Raw genomic sequence first — 14,793 nt, forward strand, 5'->3', positions numbered from 1 at the left:
AGACTAGGCCCATTTGTGAGTGCCCAGCCTTCATAACCTATTCACTACCCCAAATCCTGACTTTCTAATACTATCGACTTGGGGATTATGTTTAAATGAATGAATTTAGGGGTCACAAACATTCAGACCATAGCCCACCTGAATAAGTTTTTTTTTTTTCTTTTTCATGAATTTCTAGATCACATAAAGCAGATAGGACTGAAGAAATCGATCAAACTGAATAAAATCACAAACCAAACTAAGCACAGAATAATCCCCAATAGTTGTAGAACCCATTTTGTTGATTGGACCTAACTGTATTCAAAGAATGCATCCTACAGAGTGGCTAGTGGAGTGATTTTCTCATTAAAAAATAAAATGGTTTTCTTTCAAAAAAGTTAAGGTCAACTAGGAAATGGACAAAGGCTTTAAGTCTAAAAGTTCATGCTGAAAAATAAATTTCATCTTAATTTGACTTTGTAGGGGGCGGTGACAGCTTATTGCAACTGCTCCATCTATGCACTCAAATAAAGCTTTTTCTGAAAGATGTACAAAGGCTTTCCATGTAGGTCATATATTCCAAAGAGAAGAGTATTGGAGAAATAGAGTAGAATATGATACAAACTCTTTTATTAATATTAACCTCATTTCATAAAGATCAACATTCAAAAATTAGCTCTGAAGAAAAATAAAACAACTAGGTGTAATATGAACGAATAGAACAGATGACAGTGGAGAAAGGAGAAATAATTTTATAAATATATTTAAAATTCCTATCAATATTTTTTAGATTAGAGAAGCAGCACATATCAAAGCAAGATCATCTTGCTAATGAAGGAAAAAAAATAAGAGAAAATAAGGATTTCTAGAAATTAAAAAAATATTTTAATAAGATACGTGGCTTCTGCTGTGGGACACAGACAGCTAAAAGGAATGTTACTCTCACCCTTACATTATGAAAGAGCCAGACTAACTTTTAAATTCATGACTTTTTTTTTAAACCCATTGGATAACTAATGTTGCAGAGCAAAGAACTGGCCTCAAATCTAAGGAAAGAAAGGGACCTGCTGAGAGAGAGGAGGTAAGACCATGTTCCAGATATCTGTAAGAAGAATTCAGTCAGAATAACTAAAAAGTTGATTTGGGTAGTGTGGTGGGCAGTGTGAAGCCCTTGAAAAGTCAATTCCCATTCTTTTTTTTTTTTTAAACTCACTGGACTTTCACAGAAAATACCTGCTGTAGGACCCCTAAAAAAATGTCCAGTATGGTATAGACTTTGAAGAGGGAAAACAGCAGTTCAGTGGGCAGGGCAAACCACTCCACCCAGAACCTTCGCCCCCATCCCCCTATACTTTACCAATATAATCTGTAAAGGGCAACAAAACAATGTCATTTTAAGTTTAAAACTGGCTGTAGCTGAGGAAGGGAAAGGAAATAGGAAAAATGAACTTCTGGGAGAGTGGCAGAAACAGGTGAGGCTCATAACAAAAAATAGAGAATGCCATACTCCTGGGACACAGGGATGTGGAGTTTACCTAAAACTGAGGTTTAATCAGAACAACAGAGAATGTATAATCTCCAGAGTCCTTCCCACCACCCAGCTACCAAGCACTGAATGAGAAGTAACAGAAGGAAACTGCCAGAGAGAAGAGGACACACAGAGAAACCCTCAGGTACAGATGAAAGAAAAGTGTTAAAATTCAGAGCCATGCAGGCAGGCAGTGCTTTGGAAAACTAACCCAACCCCAAATATGAATTTATCACTACAGAAATGTAAAGAGTGTAGTGCCCTGAGAGTAACCAAAATATTAATAAATATCAAATCCAGCCAACTCCCCAACCCATAGGACAATGATTGCCAGGTTGAATAAAAATTCAAGAGCCGAACCTATGCTGTCTATTAAGAATTCCACTGTAAATAAAAACACATCAATTAAAAGAAAAAGAAAGGAGGAAGATGTACCAAGCAAACACTAACTGAAATAGATACTTATTGCAAAGTAACACCTTTAAAGATATCTATACTAACATTAGAAAAAGTAGTCTTTAATTCAAAAAATATTATCACCAGCAAAGGACATGATATAATGATGAAATGGTCAATTCTCCAAGAAGATATAATTATCTTAAATATAAATGTGACTAAATAAGGAGTTTCTCCCCCCAAAATACATACAAGTAAAAAAATGATAAGATAGTACAGTTATACCTGAAGAGTTCAATACTCCTTTCTAACAAATTGATAAAACAATTACAAAGAAAATAAATAGGACATATATGTATATATAAATAAATAGAACAACATGTCTAATCAACTAGACCTGATCGACTTTTATGGAACACTTTTCTCAACAAACGCACCATAAGTTTCTTTTCAAGTATATATGAAATATTCATCAATGTTAGCCTTATTTTGGGTCATAAAAAGCTCAACAAATTGATAAGATCAGAAATCACACAAAGTCTGTGCTTAGAACATAAGATAATTTTAAAAGTCAATAAAATACATACAAAAAATCCACAAAGTTTTGAAACTAATTCAATTCTAAATAACCTAGGGTCAAAATACTCAAGAAGAAAGTTTTCAACTGAATGAAAATAAAAATGTAACATATCAAAATATGAGTGATGCATTAATAGTAGTACTTAGAGTGAAAATTATATTGAAAAAGAAGAAATATGTCAAATTAGCAATGTAAATTTCAACCTCAGAAACTATAAAAAAAATCAGGGACTAAACTGAACTCAGACATACAGGAAGAAAGAATAAAAAGAAAAATTAATGATATTGAATATAGTAAAATACAAAAAAAAAAGAAGAATTTCAAATATAGATTTTGAATATTTAAAAAATGATAAATGCCTAGACAGACTGACCAACACACACACACACGTGCACGTGCAATGAAGAAAAAAAGAAAATATTATAGAATACCAGAGACCCTATGTGTTGATAGTACCATAATGAAATACTACGAACAACTTTATTCACATAAATTCAACAACTTACATGAAATTCTCATAATTCTTTTACAAATACAAATGATCAAATCTCACTCAAGAAGGAGTAGATAACCTGGATAGCCCTGTGTCTTTTTAGGAAATTAAATTTTATGTAAAACACTTTAAATACGGAATCCAAAACCCAAATAACTTCACAAGCGACTTCTACCAAACATTCCACATTTCATATTTTCTTCTAGAAAATAGAAAAGGAAGGATTATTTCTCAATTATTTTTATGAGGCCAGCATTACCCTAATACCAATATCAGACACATTACAACAAATGTACAGATCAATATTCCTCATAAATAAACTCAAATGTCCTCCACAAAAATATTAGCAAATGGAATTATGCAATAAATAACAAGGATAATATATTACAACAAAAGAGAATTTATCCCAATAATTCAAGGCAGATCTAACATCTATATATCAACCAATGTGATTCGCCATACTAGCAGCCCCCAAAAGAAAAAAGCTCAAGATCCTATCAATAGATACAGAGAACACATTTAAAAATCAATTTATGAGAAACTCTCAGTAAGTATGAAATGATAGAGAATTCCTCTGACTGACACAGACACCTAAAATGACCACTGTTAACCTCATTCTTAATACTGAAGGCCTGTATACTTTACCCTTAAGTTTAGCAACAAGGTAAGAACAATCTCTCCTGACTCATATTCAACATTGTGCTGTATGTGCCCGTCAAAGTAATGATCAAGCAAAACAAATTAAAAGTTCAAAGAATACAAATGTAGAAATAAAACATTGTCTATTTATAGATGAAATGACTTACTATGTGGAAAACCTGAAAAACTCAGAATTTTTTCTAGAATTAATAGCTTGTCAAGTCTTAAGATACAAAGTCAACATTAAAATATCAATCTTATTTCTATCAACTAGCAATAAATGATTGAAATTTTTAAAATATAATTTACCATAGCACTAAATAAAATTGAAATATTAGGTAAAAATCTAACAAAATATGTTCAGGATCTATATTTTGAATGCTATAAAACATGAATGAAATTAATTAAAAAACAAATAAATGAAGAGATATACCAGGTTCCTGGATCGACAGACATAATACTTTTAAAAAATGAATTATTCCTAATTTAATCTGTAGATTTAGTACAATCTCAATTAAAATTCCAGCAGGATTTTTGTGGATACCTGAAGACTCATAAAATTTACATGGAAAGGCAAAGAAAATTGAATAGAGAAAAATGATTTCGAAACTGCAGAACAAATTTGGAAAATTCACACATCCAATTTAAATATTTACTTGAAAGCTATAGTAATCAACATAATTTCGTACTGGAAAACATACAGATCTATATAGTGATAAAATAGAATAGTCTAGAAATAGACTCCTCAAAATTTAGTCAACTGATTTTTAAACAAAGTTATAAAGCAACCCATTGGATGCCTTTCTCTCTCTCCATCTATAGTCCATCTATACTTAGAATATTCACATATCTACCTCACAAATTAAATATATATCACAAATTCCATCTATACCTGAATCCTGGTCGGCGTCCAGGCAGCACAGGACTGACTCATACCGTCTTCAGGTTCACCTTGCGGCCCACCAGCTCTCAAATACAGTTGATGCCATGTTTAATCATGGCCTGGCACTGCTGCGAGGGGCCCCAGGCAATGACTGACAGGTTCTTAGGGAGCCCCACCGACACCAGCATTTCAGGGCAAAAGAGCCCGGACTTTCTAACCTCCACTCCTTCAGGCCTTGGTGATAACTGAACGCCTCCGTGCTGGGCTCTGCGTAGGGGCTGTAGGCACCTTGAAGCGAGTTAGGTGATAAGTAGTTTGGTAAATAACTCCCGAACAATGTCCATACAATGACCCGGGGTGAGGCTGTAGTCAGCCACAATGCCCTCTGTCTGGTGCTCAGAACCCGGCAGGTATGTAGCGTCCACCGTCTCGTTCCAGAATACACTGCCGACGAAGTACTTGGCGGCAGTGCGCGGCTTCTTGCGCGCCAGGCCGCGGAGGACGCTGGCAGCAGCGGCCGACGTTGCATACACACCTGATCCTGCTTCCTGTGGTGCTTGTTTCCTGTGAGCCGCAGCCGCGGGAGCTACACTGCTTGAGCTGTTCTGCGTATTTCAAGGGAAGCTGTAGGACCCCGGCCGCATCTCACAGGTAGAAGGTGTCATGTTGGTCGTGTGGTGGGTGCTACTAGGCCTGAAAGAGAGAGTTCCAGAAAAAAGCTCTCAATGAAGTTGTCCGTTGACGTCCTAGTCAACCGTGCCTGCAGGAAGTTCTGCCAGAACTGGGTGCGAACCTGGAACAGGGTGTGCAGGTGGCCCTGTCAGGGAGGACACCGTGGGCTGAGAAGTTGTAGATAGGTCCTATAGGGCCAGTCCTGCTTAGGAGCCTCTGGAAATCAGTTTTGGGCCCGGTCCACCTCTTGCTTGGAGATGCTGGTGCTGAGGGTGCTACCTCGCTTACCTAGTAGGTCTTCAGGATCACTTCAGTACGCAGCTTCCTGTTCTTGAGCTTCCGCCTCTTCTCACCCAGCTTCTCAGCCTGCCCTCCCCAACCAGATAGAGCCTCCATGCTGCTAACATCCAGAGCCCAGCGGCTGCTCTTTTGTCCATGGGGAACCATTTGTTGGACAAAGCCTTGTTGAAGGCCACTTTGCCTTTGAGCATGAGCTCACTCTGGCCATTCTCTCCAGGGGATGCTGTGCAACACCTGAATTTCATTGCCGTATGCTGGGCACTCCTCGTGCTTGGAGGTAAGCTTCCACCACCATGTGGTTGAAATATTGTAAGAAACATTGTATCTTGTGCAGTTGCCTATGAAGGTGGTATGATGTCACATACAGCTATTTTTACATAGTTGGGGAACCACTTGTCAAAATAGCTGCTCCTCTTCTGGTTTGGATGTCATGTATGTGCTTGTCTGGTTCCTGGATGTGTGGCCGCTGAGTATAGTGGCCATAGCCTGCTAGTGGGGAAATAAAAAAGATAAAACAGGTAACAAACTTTGCTGTTTAATTCATAGTGCTGTACCAAAGTTATTTTTTTTTTTAGTTTTATTAATGGTATTGTACTAAGGTTGATTTCTTAATTTTGATAATTGCCCTATATTATGTAAGATAAATATTCAGAAAAGTGGGTGAATTATATAGTGGAAGTATTATTTTTGCAATTCTCCTGTAAGTCTAAAATCATAAGATTATTATTTTTTAATTTTTAAAGTTTTATAGGGTGACACAAAATTTCCTCAACCAAGAACAAAAAGCAATGATGTGAAAAATGTCACAAAAAATTGGTAGCCATAAAATATCAATTCAAGTACCAACAGCAATCAGAATGAGTAAAACCTTAGAGAATGATAAAGGAAATAGTATTAGAAACAAATTATCAGAACTAGAAAACAATATGTCCCGTTAGATTAACTGTGCCCACTAAAGACTCACAAAATAAGTGTTAAAATCTCTTTTCCTAAACACAGGCAACACATTTTCAAATCACACTGACAAAGAGAAGATTGCATAAACTGTCTGGCAGACTTCTCACTGAAAATATTGCATGGTATGCAACAAAGGAGAGATTTTCTCCAGCATTTTGACAGAAATTAATTTTGAACCCATAACTATGCAGCTAGCAAAAAATTAAGACCAAAAAGGGAAGGGGGTGGGAGCAAGATCTTGAATTGTTATCATAGCTATCATTTCCAGAAAAGAGATTGCTTTAACATTTTAATTTTTAATTTTTATTTGAGGACAAACTGTAAATTTGATAAACATGAATGGAAATTTAATGGTCCGAGTATCTTAAATTGGAAGGTAGAATTGGAAAAAATTTAGGTAGGTAAATCTAGGGGTATTTGTGTTTTTGTTTTTGTTTTTGTTTTTCAAACTTTCGTGGGGATTCAACTGTCTTCATTTAGATAGACAATAACTATTTACATGTTATTTAAAATGAAGAAATATGTAAAAAAAAAACTGAAAGTCGCATAATAACAAAAGGGTAGAAAGGGTAAAAACAAAGTGCTCTAAGACAAAATTCCTCATATTTCAGAAAAGGAAATAAATAGAAATAAAGTTGACAAATCAAGAAGGAAAAATAAAACACTCTATTCTAGAATTCCTTTGCAAATAATCAGAAGAACTAAAATGGAAACCATTAAATATTAAATCAGAGGGATGCTACAAGAAGTGGATAAGTCATTTTATTTGTGAATTAATACTGTAGCATAATGGCTTGTTTTTTAATTTTTAACATGTGCATGAATTATTTACACATAACATTTTATAAAGTAAATTCAAATTTTAGGATGAATTTTCAATGGAACAATATGATTTCTATTAAATATGCCATTTATATTAAATCTGCTTGAGCTATGGATTTCTTTTGAAAAACATAATATTGACAGGAGTGGCTGTAGAATAGAACATTGAAAATGGTAGCTAAAACAGGAAACTATAAGATAGGTAGATAGATGATGATGATAGATGATAGATAGATATAAAAAACCTAAATGGGATATATCCATAACATTTGAAAATATTCTGTGACAGAAGCCTTGTTAGTCTTGCTGTTTTTCAACAGCATTGAAAATATTTCCTAAATTATTTTGTCATAAACTATTGTAACAAAATTAATTTAATTTAATTTATAATACTTAGATAATATTGTGAATTCTGATGTTTCACTAGTAATATAAATTAAAAGTAATGCATTAGATTTGATGTTTTAATTAATTACTTAAAACCGAATATCTTTTCCAATTGCAGAAATCAAATAATTAAAATTCAGCACAAAGAAAACCTACTGAGAAGAAAATAATGTCATAGATTTCTTTATTATACTTGTAAAACTCAATAAGACAATGCTTCTTGATCTAACTTTTATAAAATTGAGTAGACATATATATATGAATATAACCACGATGCCATTTCTTTTTCTTAGTCTCTCTTAATCATGGGATTTATCTGATTCCTGTAACTGCCATTTATTTGGTAACAATAGGAATACAAGGAACCTTTAATTTTAATCAGACATATTTTAAATGTGCTTTACATGTCATTCTTAGGACATAGGTTCATTTACAGAGTGATTACTTGGTGCCTAATACTTTGCAAAATGCCAATGATATATCATAAAGTGTAGTGCAGAAAGCTGTTTAAGAGCTAAGGTAAATAGGAGAACCAAAGAATAAAAATCGTGGATTGACTATTGTTTAGGTGCTACTATTGTGAAATTTAATAGAGGCCAGTCATTCATCATGATATCAAGGATTTCCTTTATGCTTTGTCCAAGGAAGTTAGAGAATAGGCATAGAATATGAGAGATAAAAATCAATGGACACTTCTATGTCAGGCAGTATTGCAGATTACATAATTTGAAAAATTTATCGTTGAAAACAGACATAATGGATGAATGAATAAAATTTTGTTTAAATATATAAGAAATTAAGCAAGAAACAGAGACCAAAATCTAAGTTGAGTCTGCAAATGTGTGATAAGTGGTCCTTTAAAGCTCATATATCCTAGGGTGAGTGCAGGTTGCGGGTGGGGGGAGGGGAGGAGCGTGGAGGGGATTTGCAGGTATCAGTAACCACAAGCCACTTAAAGAACCAGTAAACAAGGTTTAAGCTTATAAGAGATCTCCCCTGCAACTAAGAACTTTAAGAGAAGCCAGAAGAATCAAAGACCACACCTCTGTTGATGAGAGAATCATATGAGAGATGCTTGAGCAGTCCATAGAAGATAGAGAAATCCTAAAGTGATGTCTGCTTTTATAAAGAACTATGGTCCTACTGATTCTTAGCCCCTGCAAACTTTTTGAATATTTAAGATGACACTTTCAACTGCTTAAGTAAAGGGAGATTGTTTTTAAATCCATATTGTTCCACCTATTGTAACTAGGGGTCATTGCTGTATAGATAAAGAAATAAATTAAACCCTAAAGTGGAAAATGGCAATATTTATTCTTTGACCATTGTATTTTAATGATTTGGCTTAGGTCACAAGCAGTGGTCTCCCTTGCTGCCTTGTTTCCTTGCTGATATGAAGGAGGTTCATGCTTACTCAAAATGTTTCAAAAAGTAATAATTTACTATTATAAGCCTGCAAAGCAAAATTTGGTCTATTGAAAGCTGGAAAAGTATTGGCATGATAGGAACTAAGAACAGGAATTATCTTGAACTCTACATTTTATAATTCATTCTTCAGTTAGAGAAACAGAACCAGAGAACTGAATAGTCCTCTTATTGCCACAATATCGGTTATTTAAAACAGCTGGGACGAGTCAATCTAGGACTTTGCTACCCTATTATGCTTATTTCCGGACTTCAATCCCTGCCCATCACAAAGATTGGTCATTTCTCACAGGTCATCAAGACTTGCTGTATTAAAATGTGTATGTATCAGCAAAGTAATTGTTCCAAGGAATGGCTCTAAAAACTTTAGTAACCTAGCATAAAAGAATTTAATGGTAACTATAGTTTATATACCTTTTCTTCACGTAAATGATATTTAGGCTTGTAGAAAAATGTTTTCTGAGTAGATAAAGATTTATGGTAGGGGGACTGAGAACTCTAAACCTGCTTCAGTTGTCAATTCAACTTCTAAAGCATTTTTATGTGTCACAAGGAACTTTGATTTATACTGGCCTCATGAAAAACCTGCTTAATAAGGAGCCAGCTAGTCCTCTAAAATAGTGGTCCTCAAACTTTTTGGCACCAGAGACCAGTGCTCCTCTGAGAATCTAATGCTCGATTATCTGAGGTAACACTGAATCAGTGATGCTAGCACTGGGCAGTGGCTGCAAATACTGATGAAGCTTGGCTTGCCTGCCCACAGCTCACCACCTTCTGTGCAGCCTGTTTCCTAACAGGCCGCTGACTAGTACCTGTCCCTAGCCTGTGGTTTGGGGACCTCTATATCTAGAAAGAATATTTATTCAAGTGCATTTCACTTCTTTCTCTGTATGTGGAAAATAGATTGTAATCTTACACTTAAATATATATTGGCTACCACAGAGTGAACAGAGCGAAGACATTAGAAACCTGCTATGAAGAAGGATGGGAGACACTATGATGCATAATATAAAATATACTGGGAAATCATAACTGCAGATGACATTGGCCTATTGCAACTGGATTTGGAGTGAAGTATTTTTAGAAAAAAAAATACCCATTAGCATGTAAAGTAAAAGCATAGCTTCAGAATGTTAATAGATTTCTGTAATGAAGTTGTCAACATATAATGGGAGAAGGACCTTAGAGAACAATAAAATGTGAGTACAGTATACAGATAGAGGTGTTAACATCAAAGGAAAGGTGGCTCAATCTTTCATAGAGTTTAGAAAAAAAAGTCCATGTAATAATGTCCACATAAAGTTCCATTTTGATAAGATCAGTGATAGCCCAGGAATTTATACCACATGCTGAACTTGAATTTGTCAGTGAAAGAAAAGGGAATGGATTGCATTGTTGTATTGAATAGAAAGGGCCTGGGATCAATGACGCCTTCTGATAACCTTGATAATTTTGAAAAAAAAAATGAAAAATTAGAGTACAAACAGTAAAGAAATGATAGGTACTAGAGATATTTGGGGGGGAAAATTGATAGTACTTACTAACCAATGCAATACAGAAAATGGAGAAGCTCTAAACTGATATTCTTTCTTTAAAAATCCCAGATGTTTTTTCTCATCATAAAGTTGTTCTTTATTAATATGAGACCATTGATAACATTTTTCTCTTTTTTTTCCCCTATGACTCAGTTCATTTCTGATTTTAAGTCCTTCCTAAAACATAGGTGGTCACTCTCATCATTAATCTAACCTGTCTCTGTACCCTACCCTTGCAGTATTTAAACTTCAAACCACTTATCTACATAAATCCAACTTCCTCTGTCCTACCAGTAAATCCCTGAACACCGCTGGAGGAAAATACACAATTGATCGAATGATCATCAATACTTATTTCCAGTTTCCATTGTCATTCACTACTACCTCCCAATCCTTCCTAAGTCTTGGTCAACCTTTCTCATCCAGTCAATTTTTATACTCACACTAAGCTAATTTTTAATGGTCTTTATTTCTTCACATATATACACATGTACAGGCACATACACACTAACAAACTGAGGCCATCATCTAGGAATTTCTTTTATTTGTCTGCCCAACCCAAATTTTCTGCTCCCACTCTCCTGCTTTTCTCCTTTTTGCTAGTGTAGTTGTTTAAAACAGATACCTACATCTGTATAGAAGTCCTTATGATTTTCCTCTTTCTCAATGGCTTGGTGCTGTCAGTAATCATAATTTCTGTTAAACATTATAATATAATTTTGCTCTGTCTCCTTAAATATGAATATTTTACATACTATTGCATGTCAATAGTTATTTTTTCAATTAATCCTTTACTAGGTCAATTTTCATCTCTATTGTCTTTGCATGCCACTCTTTTGATATTCACTTTGATTTTCTCTTCTTTTTCCCTCCCTTTTTTTATTAAAATTATCCTTCCTAGGTTAACTCATCTATGTTCATGATTTCCACTCAACAATTTAAGTCAATGACATTCAAATTTTATAAGCATGCCAAACTTCTCTTCAATTATTCAGAAAATTATAGCTTATTGTTCACTGGACATCAGTTCCCTCCAATTTAATAATCTCTTATTGAGCCGAAAATTTCTAACCTCCTACCCTTAGCATTACAGCCAATAAGCTTTTTTTGTTGTTTTTCTCTGTATTACTGAATGACACCATCTCTACTAAATAGCTTAGGTACAGAGTAACATATTTGAATTTCCTTTTATTATCTCTACTCTCACACCCAATTCCTGTCCATGTTTTGTTGATATCACAACCTAAATACTTTTCAATCTCTTGCACCTGCCCTATTTTTCTGACTGTGATTATTCCACCGCTCCTTCTCCTCTTTCTCTGTGTCTAGGTTATTCTAATAGTTTGTTACCTAATCTCCAGAACTTTGTTTTTATCTTCATTTATGTTTTTATGTAATGTATTTTAAATGTTTAGTCAAATTTATCTTCTTCTAAAACATCAATCTGTCATACTGTTCTATTTTTTAAACCCCTTTAGTGAAGCCTCAGGTTCTTCAGTTTTTATGTCAAATCTTAAAGCAAATAAAGAGTTCAATGCTTTCTTGAGCCTCTTGGTTCTTAAATATTCTGTTTACTTCCCAGAGCCATCATTTCTACTCTCTCCATGTCTTGTTCTTACTTCCTCAAACATCCATTTTTTAAAAAATAAACAAACAAAAAATTAGAGTTTTTTTTTTTTTTTATTCGACATATTTTTTTTTCTGGTCTCTTATTTTGTAACATCTAGTGTTGCATAACAAATTCCCTGTTAAACACTAATTTTGTTTTCTGTATACTTTCCTGAATTCAGAAACCATACCTTTTACTTCCAAAGTTATCTTTTACTCTTAAAGTATGATATAGATTATGGCATGTTATTTTCACCCAGTAAAAGTAAATCAAATGATTAAATAACAGAAAAGACTTAGGTAAGTAAGGGAAGGGTAGCAACATTGAAAAGATAAAGAGAAAAATGGTTTGAAAGTAAAAAAATTGTAACTGAGTCAGAATAGCCTCAGTAAACACTCAGTTACTAAAACTTATAAAGGGAAAAGTTAAAGAATAAAAATAAGATTTTATACTTATCAATACTAATATATATTTTTAATGCAGACTTTCACTTGATTAGAAAAGCAGTATTAGTGGTTTTTATAAAGCTTAACATAATGATTTTTAATGTGCTAAATTCTTATAGATATTTAATAGATTATCATCTAGTGAAACAAAGGTCTAAAATTATTCTTTTTATTTACTCCTCCTATATTAATTTGCACATTTTTTACCAATCTATTTTGTTGCTTCAAATTGCCTATTTCAAACGAGTACCATCTGCTTTCTTGTTTCATTAAAAGAGTGTTATATCTGAAATTGTTCACATTCAAACTGCCTATTAAGAGAGGATTGAAAGTAAAAGTAATTACTGTTAAATAGTTGAATCAATTCACCAAAGGCTAATTTGACTATTGTCTAGAGTTTAACAACTCTCAATATGTACTTTTCCAAAACTGCAAATAACTTCGATTAATCTTTATTCATGTATTATCTTATGTATAATCTTAGTATCATTTTTTGGATTATTCCTTTTGATGCTATAAAAGAGAATAGAAAATCACAGGTTATATTCGGAAGACATTTTAAGTTTATTCATTTATTCTGTAAGCATAAATTGAACATATAATGTATAATAAAACTCTGTAAGGTTCTCAAGTAATTTAATCCAAACTACTTTTTATCTCACGTACTCACTCACTCATTCATTCTTTGAATCAACATTTATCAAGTTCCTGCTTTGTTTTATGTATAACAGACATCTGCTTTGTTTCATGTGCACTAGACACAAGAGATTCAATTGTGAAAGAAAACAAAAACAAAGGAAACCCAAGTAGTTTCTTTCCTCATGGATCTCTATAATTTAGTATCTGAGCAAATTAATTTCCTTGCATAAGTTTAACACATTCTAGGAAAAGAATACTTGACTATATGCAGATGACAATGGCAAGCTCACTATTTAATTTTTTATTGTATTACTTTAATACAAAGTTCTAGGAGCCACAGTTTGATTCTCTACCATTTCTGTCAAGTGCCCTTCCTTTGAATGTTTAGAAGCCATATTGCATAAACGCATTCCTATTATGCAAGACAGTCCTTTGGATATTTGAAGACAAAACTAATATTCATCTCTTTATATCTATAAACAATGGTGGATACTCAGATTTAGGCTCATGTTAACTTTTTATCAAAATAGTACAATAATAAAATTCAGTAGTGAGCTTTTCAGCCTCACTATTTGAATTTAAATGCAGAGCTTAAATATATTCCTCTAACACACTCATTTATCTTATTTAGTATGCAACCTGCCAAAAGTGTTTTTAATCATGATTGTGTAAGTTATCAAATTAGTTATTCTTTCTTTCTATATTCCTATAAACTAGACGGTTAAATAGCGGTCTTCTTTATGTTTTAAGATATTACTGTAGATAACAAAATGTATAGTCCTACAGATTTTTTTCTCACTTTTTTGACTGATGGAATTCTACAGTTCCTTGAAGACCCTATTAAAATGCCATAATTTTAATGTCTTTATTTTGGAGACATCTGAAAAATGTGTGTGTGTGTGCGTGTGTGTGTGTGTGTGTGTGTGTGTATAGTATAATTTATGTAATACATATACAATATATATAAAACCTTAGTTTCTTTTTTTTTTATTCAGAGCCTTATTTCATGGGTAATACCAAAAAAAAAAAACATTTGGTCTATCTTATGTCTAATTGCCACAAATTACTAAAAGACTGTGCAACTGTAATCCTAATGCATTTCCACTTCAGCTACATGTTATCCATTACTTATCACTGTATTTCTTCTCTTTGAAAGCTTAAATTTCGAAGTAAATGTATTTCATTCAGTTTTATTTGCAGCAGTGCCAAAATTAAACCAGAGTATTAATACATAGATTTAAATTATAATCAGTGACACCCCTTGAAATTCCCATTAAGGAATCATTTATTATTAATGTTATCTAACTCAACAGGTAATTATCTGGCTAGTAAATAGGATTTTTTGCTTCTGTCTGGAAGGATAATAGTATCGGGCTATGAATTTAATGATCGCTATAAGAATGAAAAAGGACTTTTTTTTTCATTAAAATTCATGCTATCCAGATTTCTGGCATTTCTGCTGCTACTAAAAGAAGGAAGTGGTGTCCAATGTAGTATTATTAG

General features: G+C 33.6%; 1 pseudogene; it reads right to left on the bottom strand.

Moving 5' to 3' along the window:
• Positions 1 to 4,457: 4,457 nt before the first annotated feature.
• LOC107498047 lies at positions 4,458 to 5,726 on the bottom strand (annotated as a pseudogene).
• Positions 5,727 to 14,793: the final 9,067 nt, after the last annotated feature.

Source organism: Rousettus aegyptiacus, unplaced genomic scaffold (genome assembly GCF_014176215.1).
Source record: "Rousettus aegyptiacus isolate mRouAeg1 unplaced genomic scaffold, mRouAeg1.p scaffold_m13_p_8, whole genome shotgun sequence".
In the NCBI taxonomy this organism is placed as follows: domain Eukaryota; kingdom Metazoa; phylum Chordata; class Mammalia; order Chiroptera; family Pteropodidae; genus Rousettus; species Rousettus aegyptiacus.